The sequence below is a fragment of the Condylostylus longicornis genome, unplaced genomic scaffold (assembly GCF_029603195.1).
Source record: "Condylostylus longicornis isolate FDR11 unplaced genomic scaffold, ASM2960319v2 ptg000114l, whole genome shotgun sequence".
In the NCBI taxonomy this organism is placed as follows: Eukaryota; Metazoa; Arthropoda; class Insecta; order Diptera; family Dolichopodidae; genus Condylostylus; species Condylostylus longicornis.
Window position 1 is genome coordinate 965,308 of NW_026578082.1, and position 13,703 is coordinate 979,010.

Genomic DNA, 13,703 nt, shown 5'->3' on the forward strand with positions numbered 1-13,703 from the left:
ATCGGTTTATACCGACTGAAACTTTTTTACTTGTTTTTATTTAATTTTATATTTCTCCTTGTTTTTATTCTCATTCAGTTGGATTTAAGATTGTGTATTTTATTAGTGTGGTAAAATGAGTTTGGTTCACAATTGTTTAGTGTTGAATTGTTGAATTTTTTACTGGTGAGGTAAATAGAGTCTCGGTAAATGGTAATACGAAGAAGTTTAACATTTTGTTTTTTCAAAAATATCATTCACAGTTTTATTTTTACTTTATGATTTTAGTTAAATACGAATTGTTGAATAGTAAAGACGTGGTAAAAATTCATATTTTATTATAATTTTTTTTTTTGATATTAATATTGAATACATAAAACTCATAACTAATACTATATTAAATTCTTAGTTCGTTTACAGTAAATTAACTGTTAAATATTTTATAAAAAGAATAAAACACACTCTTAATGTATGCTAAAGTTGAAAGAAAAAAAAAATAAATAAAAAGGAAACGATTTTATTTTTCTTAAAACAGGTGATTTAATTAAAATGGAAAAATAAATTAAAAAATTATAATTTTTTTTTTCTATTAAATAAAATAATTAAAAATTTATAAAAATAAAGTGTTATATGTAGTAAAGTTTAATAAAAATATTATTTTCGATAAAAATGTGCGTTTTAATAAATATATGAGAAAAAAATAATAATAAATTTAATAAGAAAAACTGGTTCACCTGTTTGCTAATAAAAATAATAATAAAAAAAAAATATTTGCATTTTTACATAAGCTACGTTTACATTTGGAATAAGTATGCATATTTTGTACTTAATTTTTCGTATTGGAACTGATGCGTCTTGTCACATAAATGATATTTCAGTTTAAGGATTAAAAATAGTTTGATCGTATTTAATTTGATCATTGTTATACAACAGTGAGGATTTGGAAAAAATTCATTTAATGCTATTGTAATTATGCAAAAGACCATGAGATCAAATTTTTCAGCGAATGTACTGATCAATTTTTGAAGTTTATACGAGTAATAAGATAAGAATGAGAATCTCACTCTTTACTGAAATTCTTAGTTTTAAAGCATAATATTTTCTTTTTTTTGTATTATAAAATATGTATTGTAAATTTAATTGTTATATACATCTTTATGTTACATATACATAGTTATTTTTCACATCTAGAACTAAAACTGATTGCTTGCCATCTAATCGCAGTATTATACGTGGTTGATTGTTATCGATTGTAAATTTATCAAAAATTTAATATCTTAGATTAGAGGTAGCGTTTCTCAAACAACTATCATTTATAAATTCTTAATTTTATTTTAGAAAAGTGACGATATATTTTGATTTTAATTTATTATTGAATAAAAATATTTTAAAAATTATTCTTTTGTTTAAACTCATCATGCTAATGTCATGATGATTTTAACAATTTTAATATTTGAAAGACAATAGATTTATGAAGTCATTCAGTTAAACAAGATAGCTTGAATATGTTTTTTTGTACCCTATTAATTTATTGAATTTTTATTTGAGTTATTTTTGTCATTCAATTTAAAATTGATAGAAGTTTTTATTTTTTTATTAAATAAATTCAATCTTTTACAATGAGTATAAACAATACTATTTGGATGGTCACAAGTTTTGTTTTGCATTTTTGAAAAATTAGCCTTGGCGACCAATCAAATTATGCTTTTATTAAGTATGTTGATCACATTAAAGAAGTTTAAGTCAAATGTAAACGTAGCTTATGTATTAAAATCTATTGCAAGTTGTTATTTTTATTATTGTTATTATTATATAACCTATATTAATTATAATTTCAGTGATAAATATTTGTATAAATTAAAATATAAAAATATTTTAAAACAACCATTAAAATTTAATATTTATATATTAAATAGTAAATTATAAAACATAATTATTGGTGGTTTCTGTGATTATGCTGAAAAAAAAGTGCTAACATTATTATAGTGACAATATTATTTTTACCACAGTCTGTCAGTAACCGTTAACTCTAAAATAATTTTTTTTATATTTTTTTATATTCTTCTCTTTTATTTTACCTGTTGAATAGAAATAACGGTGCTTCACATAAGTTTTTTTACTTTGTTTTTTTTTTTTTTGTATTTTCTATTTTTATTTTCTCTATTAGTGATTTTATAATAATTGCTCCGCTTTTTTTATTTTATACCTTCACGTATATACTAATATACGAACCTGTGCATATGTATAATTGTTAAATGTAACACAGTTGTGTGATTTTCATTATTAAGTGTATTTTTATATATTTTTTTGCATAAAGTGTAAAGTGAAAAGTGAAAATTACTTATTTTATTTACTCTTAAATAATATTGTTAAGTTAAGAGTATATTTGTACAAAGAGGAAAAGAGGGAGAGAGAGAGAAAAAGAAGTTGAATATATAAGTATAACAATAACAAATGTACTAACTACTCGTTTATGAGAAATACATAATATAAAAAATTGAAACATTTTTATGCTACTACATTATTTCTATTTCTGGATATAAAATAATTAATAACTGTTTTCAAAGGTGATTTATTTAAATAATCATATAGTAAAACACTTACACTTACTGCATACTTTTATATATTGTATAAATACTGTGTATTCAATATAATCAGGTAATTTATTGTTTTTTCATTATACTTTTTCTATTATTATTTTTAGCATTTATTTGTGAAATAATATTTAAAAATTTAATTGAATGAAACTAGGCATGGTTTTGTATATACCATATTTTTATATTGTGAGAACCTTATGAAGATCAATTGACGCTTATTCTTAAGAATTGACAGAATTTTAATTAATAATGTTGAAGTTTGTTCTATTCAAAGCTGTAATATAAATTGTTACTCACTAAATCTTCGAGATATACGGTACCAATGAGACATTTCGCGCTACGGATAAATTACGATATAAAGAGTAGTTACGATATAAAGAGTTTTTAAAATTACAGGAACTGAAATACTTAAACAGAACTGTAGAAATTTTATGAAATCTTTCTAAAATATTAAAAATATTCCTTGTGTTTTCTGTATAAAGTTATGTATACTTAAGTTCCAAACCTAAATGGACACATTATATGGACAGAAATTGTACCTCCCGACTGTATATAATATTTATTATTTGTAGTAAATATGCTACTTATTAATGAGCAAAACTAACATCTTGTTTATATAGACATTATGAACAAACATTTAAATATAACAAGATTTACTTTTTTAAATTATATAATACGAATTGGTGAACAGACAGACTCACATGTCTATAATATGAAGAAATTACTTTACTTAATGGTAATTAAAAATAACGTAATGCAAATAGAATTTATTAATGATCGATCTTTTTATTTAAATAAATAAAATTTAAATTACGATAATGAAAATTTTTTAACTACTTGTTGTTATAGCAGCACTTCAAATGTAGATTTTTTTCGATTTCAAAAACAGCGTTGTAATTTGCCATACAAAATAAAAATACACACAAAAAAAAAAAAAATAAACGCAAAAAGAAAAAAAAAAGTGCAAATTTTATTACTGGTTCAAAAATGGGTCAAATATTTTTGTTTGAATTTTACTGTACTTTTTATATTTCAAAAAATTTTTGTGATATTCTATTTGATTTTACTTGGTATTTTTGAGTTAAAAATTAAAATTCAAAAGGTTGACTTTAATTTTCCTGTAAAATCAAAATGTGAGCAAGAATTCGTTTCTACAAAAAAAAAATTGGATAAATAAGTAGTATAAATTTTACAATTTCAGACAAGAAGAGCTGAGGTAACAAAATTCTCTTCAAAGTAAAATTGGAGTAAGTAACTAAGCTCAAATGAGAGGAATTACTAATTAATTCGGAATAGCCTAAGTCATTTTCTGTCTGTTCGGTGTACACTGTACAGCCTTTAACCATTAAAATATTTTTTGTTTTCTTTGAATTTTTGAGATAATGTGAAATTTCGTTCATGATGCAGCTGTTATTTTAAAATATTTTAAGAAATGAAAATTATTATTCATCATAAATTTTAAATAATTAAAAGTTTATTGGAGTATTATGCTTTAAAAATTTCAAATAAACCAATTCTGAAGAATGTCATCAACCAACTGTGCTTCATAATAAATTCTGCCGAACAAAAATTAATATATGCTTATCTTAATTTTACCTGTTTTATTCGATTAGTGTATTTGACATTTCAATACACAATATGATTTTTTAACTATTAAAATATTGTCGAAACAAAAATTCCCATAATCGAAACGGCAACTCTAATAATATATATTAAAGCTCAACTGAACGTTGCTGTGATCATTGAATTTTTGTTTTTTGTTTTTAACTAAAGCGAAATCAACATTCTTGTACCTATCATAAATATTAGCATATTCTATATACATACATATAGTATGTACATATAATTATATTGATTTTTATGACAGCGTCACTGGAATTTTGGAATTTTTTTCTCATTCAAATTTGTTTTTTTTTTGTTTTCTACCTTGTTATACGTATAGAGGTAAGGTAAATCGTATGTATTTAGCCATTGGTTATTGGGTAATGGTGTAAAGGTGTGTTTTGTAGTTTCTTTAGACATTATTTACTTAATTATTGTGTCATTATATTATAGTCTGAATACAATTTCGAAAAAATTGAATATCTTACAAAAATGCATATGAAAATTTTCATATCTATTTTTCTGTATTTATGCATAATTATTCAACAATTTATTTTAATTTTCATTTTATTGCTATAGTTTTTATATTTCGATTTATTTTATATATTAATTTGACGATCATTTTCTTATATACCTTAACTCTTATAATTTACAATGATAAATCATCAATATTTTATTGAAATAATTTGCAAAATTTCAAAATATATTAAGTATGTTGAATAAGTATAACCATAGTTTGATTTAAATTAAAATTCTTTGAAAATTATATATTAAATCAGATATGAACATGCTTACAATAGTTACGATCAATAAGCATGAATTAATATTATAAATGTATGTAATTATATGTTGGAATTTCTTTTATTGAAGGTGTGGTACATTTTCAAATTCAAGTGAAGTTCACCTGTTTTTGAATTGAAATTTTTTTTTGTGTTTGTTCGTTTTTTTTTTGTTTTTGTAAATTCAATGATAAAAATGTTAAAATTTGAATTATAATACAAAAGCGTGGATATGTAATATTATGGTGCGCCTTAACGAAAATACTATAGTTTTGACTCTGAACTTGAAATTAGTTGAATATTTATTTTTATAAAAAAAAATAATTTAATTCAAATTCTATATTATGTTTAAAATAAATTACGCGACATATGATGAGAAAATTATGTATTTTAATCTTGAACTGATTTTAAATATAATATGGCAAGGTTATTTGTAAAGTACAAGCTTTTCGATTTGACATGCATAACATGTACATGCATATGAATGTTTCAATAGCACAATTCTATGCATTTTGGAAAAATAAATTAAATCACACTAAAAATTTTCAATAATGTAAAATTTTCCTTAAATTCGCTTTTATTCGTATAATGTCTGGTAGAACTTAAATTAGATAACCACATCTTACATTAAATGAAGTTACTAACTAAAAAATAACATAAAATTTATGATTTATATTAATTTTTTTCAAAACAATTTTAACTTTCCACTAAAAAATATTGTAAAATTTGAGTGTTTTAATATTAAAATAAAAATTTTATAAAAATATTGAATTAAAATTAAATTAAATTTAAAATTCTAAATGTTAAATAAAATTGAATGAAATTGATATTACGTCATGTGTCACCTTGATTTCTATATTAGTATAGTTATATATGTATGTACAAAAATATAAATGACTATGGATTCTATTTATAAGAGTTTTTATTTCATATATGTATATAGAAATTAATAAATGATTTGATTTCTTAAATATATGTACATTATTTTAATAAACATCAACAGCTGCTGCTGTCAACAATAACCAGTTGTCAATGAAAATAACAAAACAAAAATAAAAAATATTTTCAATATTAATTTTTACACACACATACACAAGCATATGTAGTACGTTTTGTATATCAAACAAAAAACTTAAATGGAAAACTTGAAAATTCAATTTTTAATTTTATCTAAGTAGCTATTTTTTTTTTTTAACATTTTTATATTTCAAAAGTAAATAAGCTAGTGTACTTATAATATTTTTTAATGTATATTTTTTTTTAACACCAACGTTCTATCGTTAAGACGGCAGCTCTATAAATTGTGTCAAATTCTTTATGAAACGGGAAAATTATGTTTGCTATGGCTAAATCAACTTTTTAAGTTAAAAACTTTGTCAAAAATACGTAAATTTTTGTATATGTACAAACATTGAGTTAAAATCAGATCAAGCCAATGATTAGTAAAGTAAAAACTTTAAACAACCGGAGCATATTTTTTCAACGATGAAAATACTTAGTGCCTACTTTTAGGAGGAGAATAAAAATTAAGTGAAGCATTTATATAACAGTTTAAATGAGATTATCTAAATGAAATAATTTCGTGAATTATGTATTTTCAAAATTTGAAATTTTGAGAGCTTGGACGGTTTATAACGTTAAGAGGGTAGAAACGAGCTAGGTAAAAAGTTTCGGCTAAAGAAATGCAGTGTTTAATTTGAACATTCTTTTGTGCTGTACTTGTATGGAGTTTCAGCTTTCTACTACTAAAGATGTAAAATTTTTATAAACACACAAAAGAACAAAAGGAGTGAGATATTTTATTTTCAAATATATTCTAAATGTGTTTAAAAAGACACAAATTGTTTTAATTAATTGCGATACCCTAACTGATATCCAGACTTGTTGATTGAAAATTTATACAAAAACTTGTTAATAAGACTGTTTACAGTATACTTGTGAACATAACCTGAAAATTAAATGCTATAAATGTTATTAGTTACAAAAATATAAAACATTCTTAAGCTTTCAATGCTTTTATTCTAAATCTTGTTTTTCAATTTAAAATAAAGTCGCAAAAAGGTTTGCAAAATAAAAAAAACCTATTAAAAATGAGTCATTTTTCATCAGTTTTATTTCAGACTTTAACATTTTTTTAATTTCATTTTAACAATAGTAAATAAAACTTGTACATTTTTTTTTTATTATTATTTTCTGAATTTTTTAAGGCTTTATTGTTGTAAATTTTTGTTTTTATAGTTCTTTAAATGGATTTGCTATAAATATATGCATACAATGGGTTTATACAAGGTAGAAATAATTTTAGAGTTTTTAAAGCATTCCTACACATCGTTTTTCAGTATGAGCCCAAAAGGAAACATTTAGTAATTAACAAAATTTATTTTCCACCAGTACCAACATTTTTTTTTTATTATTATATCGTTTAATTACTTTTTTTTATTTTTCGTTCACAAGTGTATGTAATTAACACTTTTTCTGCTGGCTTTAATACAGCTACAGCAGTTTTAATTTTTTACTGAATTTGAATAAACATCCTGGAAAGGCGGGAGTCGCCTTCAATATCAACACTAATAAAACTAAATGTCTAAGATTGAACACAATTAATGATACGTCCATTCAACTAGGCGACAGCCAAATTGTGGACGTGCCCCAGTTTAACTACCTGGTCAACATAGTGGTAGGCGATGGTGGAATGAAACAATACATATACCAAAGACTATCGAAAGGAATGATGGCTTTTGAACGGTTGTGGCTTCTATTGAAGTCGTCCCACTTCGAAAAAACCGATACTACTGCTTTACGACTGTCAAACATGGCTGGCGAACAATAAATCATCAATAAGATACGGAATATTCTGGTGAAAGAAAAATAATAAAAAAGGGTCTAGAGAAACAGAAGAAGGCGAAACCGAATCAAATGTAAAATGCGGGTCAAAAATGAAATGCCTAATCCAAAACAGAGTGTGTATCAGGGGATTTGTTGAAATCCTATATGTTCCCACCGGGAATGGACAAACGCCTTTTACATTATTAAAGTTCGTAGAATTTTAAGTGATGTGCGTTATGTGATAATTTTTCAAAACAATATGTTCATTATTATTTATTTTTAATTTTAAATATGAATATTTTTTTTGCAATTCGGTTACTGAATTAACCGTTTGTTTACTAAATTAAAAGTTGAATGAGCAAATAACATTGATTATAGTAAATCTATACTTAAATATACAGCTATTTACGTTACGTCTGTTTGTAACGTAAACTGTTTTGTATACGAGTACATTATTTTTTATAAAAATAGAAAGAAAGCTAAAGGAAAAATGGGGAAATGAAGGTATTTATAAAAGAAAACAAAAAATAAATAAATGAAAAAGTACCTGTTGTTGATCTACCGGTACATTAGTAGAAGCTGTCCATTTAATATAAGTATGTATATGGTGTACATTGTTAATTGTATATACATATATATGTATACGCTATAGCCATTGTAAAGAGAAAAGGAAAGGAAATGAATTTTTATTTATCAATTCGTTTGTTGCATTTCATTTTTTTTTTTGTATATTATTATATTAATGTGAAAATGTCTATGTGCACGATTGTGTTATTATTTTATTATTGTATTATACGAATGTACATATGCACATACACATAACACATTGAATTATAAGTAAAAGTTTTCGAAAATAATTTCTCTTAAATGATTTGCCGTTCGAATTGCATTTATTGCGTTTTTTTTTTCAGTTTGTATATTGTTTTTTGAATTTTTTTTTTGTATGTATTTGAGCATGTTTTTCGTATATAGCTTTTCTTAAGACAGAAACAAATACAATTGTAATAATATTTTCTTTTCACACCGAAACATTAATTTATTAGGAAAATAATATTGTCCCAATCAATAATAGGATACTTAAAAGTGAAATTTTATAAAAAATTTTTTGGATAAATTATTTTTATTTTCTTATGGTTTATATAAGAAGAGTTAATTGTTTCAGCTAAATACTATTTTGGATAACCTGAAAAAAAACATCGTAAATTAGATTAGATCATTTATTGAAGTTTTATTTATGTTTATTTATATATTATCACTGAAAAATTTTTTTATGTGTATATTGACTCACAAATATTTAACAATAATAAATGGTATACCAGTCAAAAATATTATACGCATAAATATTTACGATTTATGTATATAGTAGTGAATCTAATAAATTTTATTCAACAAGTTTTAATTTTCTTGATATCAATAAATAAAGCATAAAACTAGAATCTATTTAATAAAGTAATTTAATGGCATTTTAACATAATTAATTTTAAATATTCATATATTTTATGTTGTTTCAAGAAATATAAATATATAGATTTTAATATAACAACAAAAAAAATTTGAAGGACTTATATATATATTAATAAAAATTAAATTGAATCTATCTAAAATGGAATCTAATTTAATTAAATTAATATTATTATTGATTTGTTTATATTAACACTTAAGAATTTGGAGGGAAATAAGAAAATATTTACTTTATTGATTTTCTTTTTCATTGAATTACAATTGCATAGTTTTAGGCTTAGTGTTCTGTTCGATTATATTACAAAACGTATTAAGTTTATGTTGACATAAGGGAAGTTGATTGAAGTGAAAGTAAAAATTTTATATAAAAAAATATTAATTAGGGCAAAACCAGAATTTAAATAAGCAAGTATCTTGTGACCAATATATTTGTTGCTATATAGAATCGCATAGGCTTATGTCATGTAAAGTTTTGCAACGCTGATGAATAATCACAGATTCTAAATTATATTAAATAATTTCATTTTTATTTATGTATGAGAAAAAGAAAAACAAAAAAACTTTAAATTAAATAATATTATTAGAGAATGATTTAATAAAAAATTTAAAATAGAAATGAACGACAACAAAACATTTTACTTGTGTGAATGAAAAAAAAAATGTATTAGAAAATTTTTGAATGTGCATTTTCACTGTGCATATACTCAAATGAACGTATACATACGGCATTTTACCCGGTCGTCTACGAAATTTCAATTTAAAAACATATTTTAACTATTTATAGATTTTTTTGTTTTGTTTTAAAATTTAATCATTTCTAAATATAAAATAAGTATATTTAAATTTTTTATTTTTTTTTGCAAAATAAAATGTAATTATATTTATACAAATAATTTATAAGAAAAGAAATAGAATTATCTTTGATTATATGTGAATTTTATTTAAATCTTATGAGTAAAGTGTACATTCAGTCTACTGTGAATTTTGTTCGATTACGAGTATACTAAATTTTGTACTCGTAATCATATGTATAGTTAACTATGACTATGTCTATGCCAATTGACGTGTAATAAGTTTTCTATGACGAATCGGAATACTTAATTAACTCTATGATAAAAATCATATTGTAGTGTATTTTTACATTATTTTTGAATAGGATTTAAAGATTATTATTCAAAATAATCATAATATGTACATTAGTATGGCACATATGTACTCGTATATTTATGTAAGTATATAAGCGCTTATAAAAAGAATTTTTTTCATTTTGAAATATTTTATATAAATACTTGACATATTGGCAGATTTATTTGATATATGTATGTATTTTGATTGATAATTTTAGAAAAAAGTTTATGTTTATTGAATTATATACTTATGCACATTTATAAATACGTATGCATCTATGTATCTAAATACAAATGATTGTGATCCATAGCGACTCATAGTCGCTACATGCATCTACTTAGCAATTGAAAAGGCAGGAATTATTATTACAATTTTTGAATTTGCAGTATTATAAGTTAATTGTGAATTTTTTGTAAATGTTAAATTTTAATTTAAATATATAGGACCCTTACAGCATTTGCATTTTAAATAACAATATAATGTCGAAAAATATGACATATGGCACTAAGACTGACTGGCTCCATAAAACACAAAATTTTAGAATTGTGCCGCCGATCTATAATAGAGTGTAACTTAAAACCAGAATCTCAAAATTTTGCAGCTTCGGCTTTGAGTCAAATTTATTTCAAATTAAAAAATTGATTCTTATGTTTAAGTTTAAATCAAATTATTCTTTTGATTTTCTACTTTCAAACTGATGTTGACTTCCGAATTTGAACTATGGCTACTCTCTATAGCAGAAAATAATAACATCAGTGATATGATTATAATATATGAATGCTAATATTGAAAATTTCACGAGTTAAAATTATAAGTTTTTCATATTATTGTAACAGCCTGCTATTTCAAAAATGTGCCAATTTTAGTTTAATAATTATTTTAACAAGTCCTTAATTATAATTTCAATTTCCAGTACTAACATAGGAAATAATTAAAGTCAAACAAGTAAAATACTTATGAAATTGTCTGAAATGAAGGTTACCCGTTATATAAGAAAATTAACTCCAAGTATAAAAAGCAGAAACTCTTTTTGATTTTTATGAATAAAATTACATGATATTTTTTCTAATTTTTATTTATGCTTGCGGTTACTGTCTATATATTCGAGTATATATATATATATATATATATATAAATAATGGTAAACGAAAAAAATATTGGCGAAATCGACATTTTATTATCTGTGATTCTGGCTGCAAAATAAAAAATATGTAGAAAATGAGAGAAAACTGTAATAATTCATCCATTAAACCGCAATTCAAACAAAAACAGAAGAGAATGAAAACTAAAAACTTGATTAGTTCTATAAATTTAGCTTGAATAAAACCAAAAATAAAAAAAAAAAAATTTTAAATTTCAATGTCTGACTCTATGATTCTATACGTTGAATGGTGGAGCAAGTGTGCACTTTTCGATTTTTAATTTTTACCATGATGTTTTTTTTTAGTGTTGTATTTTTGTTTTTGTCTCATAATATTTATTCAGGAATTTGAACTAATTCAAGGTTTATGATTTATCGACTCAGAATGATATAGAAACGTGTATAAGTATGTACATATAAATTTTGTTGTATACATTTTACTATATATTCATGATCAGTAAAATGTTACAGGTTATTTGGGATTTTCATGTTTTTAATTTTAAAACCCAATTATACGTGTGTATATACATGGATACATTTATAGATTTTCAGTTATATTCAAATGTTTACTTCTTTCTGGGTTTTTCCCAACAGGTTCACTTTATGATATATCTACAATATGTTTTGTGTACTATGTAAAGCCCAATGTTTTTTGTGATTAAATTTTTGAAATCCTTCTTTTTGGAGTGAGTGATAGTTATAGATGCATGTACATTAACATTGGGCTAGTAAAAGTAATACAAATTAAGGTGAGGATCATAAGTAATATAGGAAAAATATAAAAAAAAACGAAAAGGGAAAGGAAGAAAAAAAATAATTGATTTTATGTCGCGCTTGAAATGAACCCCTTTTTAAAATAATAATTACATGGTACCTTAAAATTGAAGTTAGTCATGCATTCATCTGATCAAGAATATGTAAGTATATTAGGTATATACCAGATCATGTACATATTTTGTACACATTAAGTGTACAAGTGCTATTGAAAACGGCAAAAGTATGAGCATATGATAATTGTATATTGAAATAAAGTATAGCTAGTAATTGCAGTTATTGAAAATGTTAAAGAAAATTAAGTATTGGGATATAGAATGAATATATAAAAACCAGAGCTGGTCTTAAATTTACTTATTGGTACTTAAATTAAATTACTTACTGAAATTGTTCTTTCTCAAATCGTCCGTAATTTAATATTTAAATAACATTTTTTATTTGTTTTGAGTTTACAAAATTATATTTTCCATTGCTGTAATGTAATTTTCATATATCCATTTTTGACAATTAATTACGCTAAAATTACGCAACAAAGTAACGAGGTGCTTCTTATTTTGCGAAACAGTTAAATATTGCAATGGAATCGTTTTAGACGGTGAGCTATTCGAAATTTAATTAATATTTGTCAAAATCTTGAATAGACTTTCTGGTCCATGAGTTCTATTTTCAGCAACTCTGTTCCAGTTTTTTTAAGATAATTTTCTTCCTAAATGTATGCAATAATTATATCATATTTTTGTACAAAAATAAGGTAGATTTAAAGATTGTTTTTGTTTTTAAAGGAGTTCTCTTGGTTAAGAATCTAGAGTAGTGTGTTGCTTTACAAACTATTTATTACAAGAAAATTTTGAATTTATCTCTTGAGCCAACTCTGTTTATATACGTTAGGTCTGGTACAAGTTATTTGCTCATTTCAAAATCTGTAGTCTGTACTTTTATATTTTAGGAAAATGTGCTCTGGGATTTTAAAGTGTTTTGTTTTTTAATTCTCTTCTCGTTTTCCTTATAATTTTTGTGTAAGTCAATTAAATTTTTGTTGAACTGCAAAATTTTTTTATCTTTTCTTTTTTCTTTTAATTTTCTAATAAATAGTAAAAATAATTTCCGGAATTTTTATTTTATTTTATTTTTTTTTTTGTCGTAATCGGTACTAAAAGACTTACTGTTGAATTAAGTGTCCATTTAAAAATACAAAAATGAAAAAACAAACAGAAACAGTGCAACAAATTTTCCAGTTAATTGGTTTTAGTTGTATAGAGTTGCTGCCGCTGTAATAGTACACTGCTATACCCTTCAATAGTTGTATTTTTTTTTTTTAATTTTTCTTATTTTTTTGCACTGTTTGCCTATTTTTTTTTTTTTTAATTTTTTTTTATTATCCCGGAAGAACTTTTTCGATATGGTGAAAGGAAATCA

The 13,703-nt window shown here is 23.3% G+C and overlaps 1 protein-coding gene across 3 annotated transcripts in view; it reads left to right on the forward strand.

The window, feature by feature from the left end:
- Positions 1-2,303: 2,303 nt before the first annotated feature.
- The window catches only part of LOC129614629 (putative ferric-chelate reductase 1 homolog), a 59,932-nt gene continuing 48,532 nt past the window's right edge, over positions 2,304-13,703 (forward strand). For all 3 annotated transcript variants that reach the window (XM_055529350.1, XM_055529353.1, XM_055529354.1), the window contains exon 1: positions 2,304-2,637. The gene's annotated coding sequence lies outside the window, so the exon portion shown is untranslated. The remainder of the gene's footprint in view (positions 2,638-13,703) is intronic.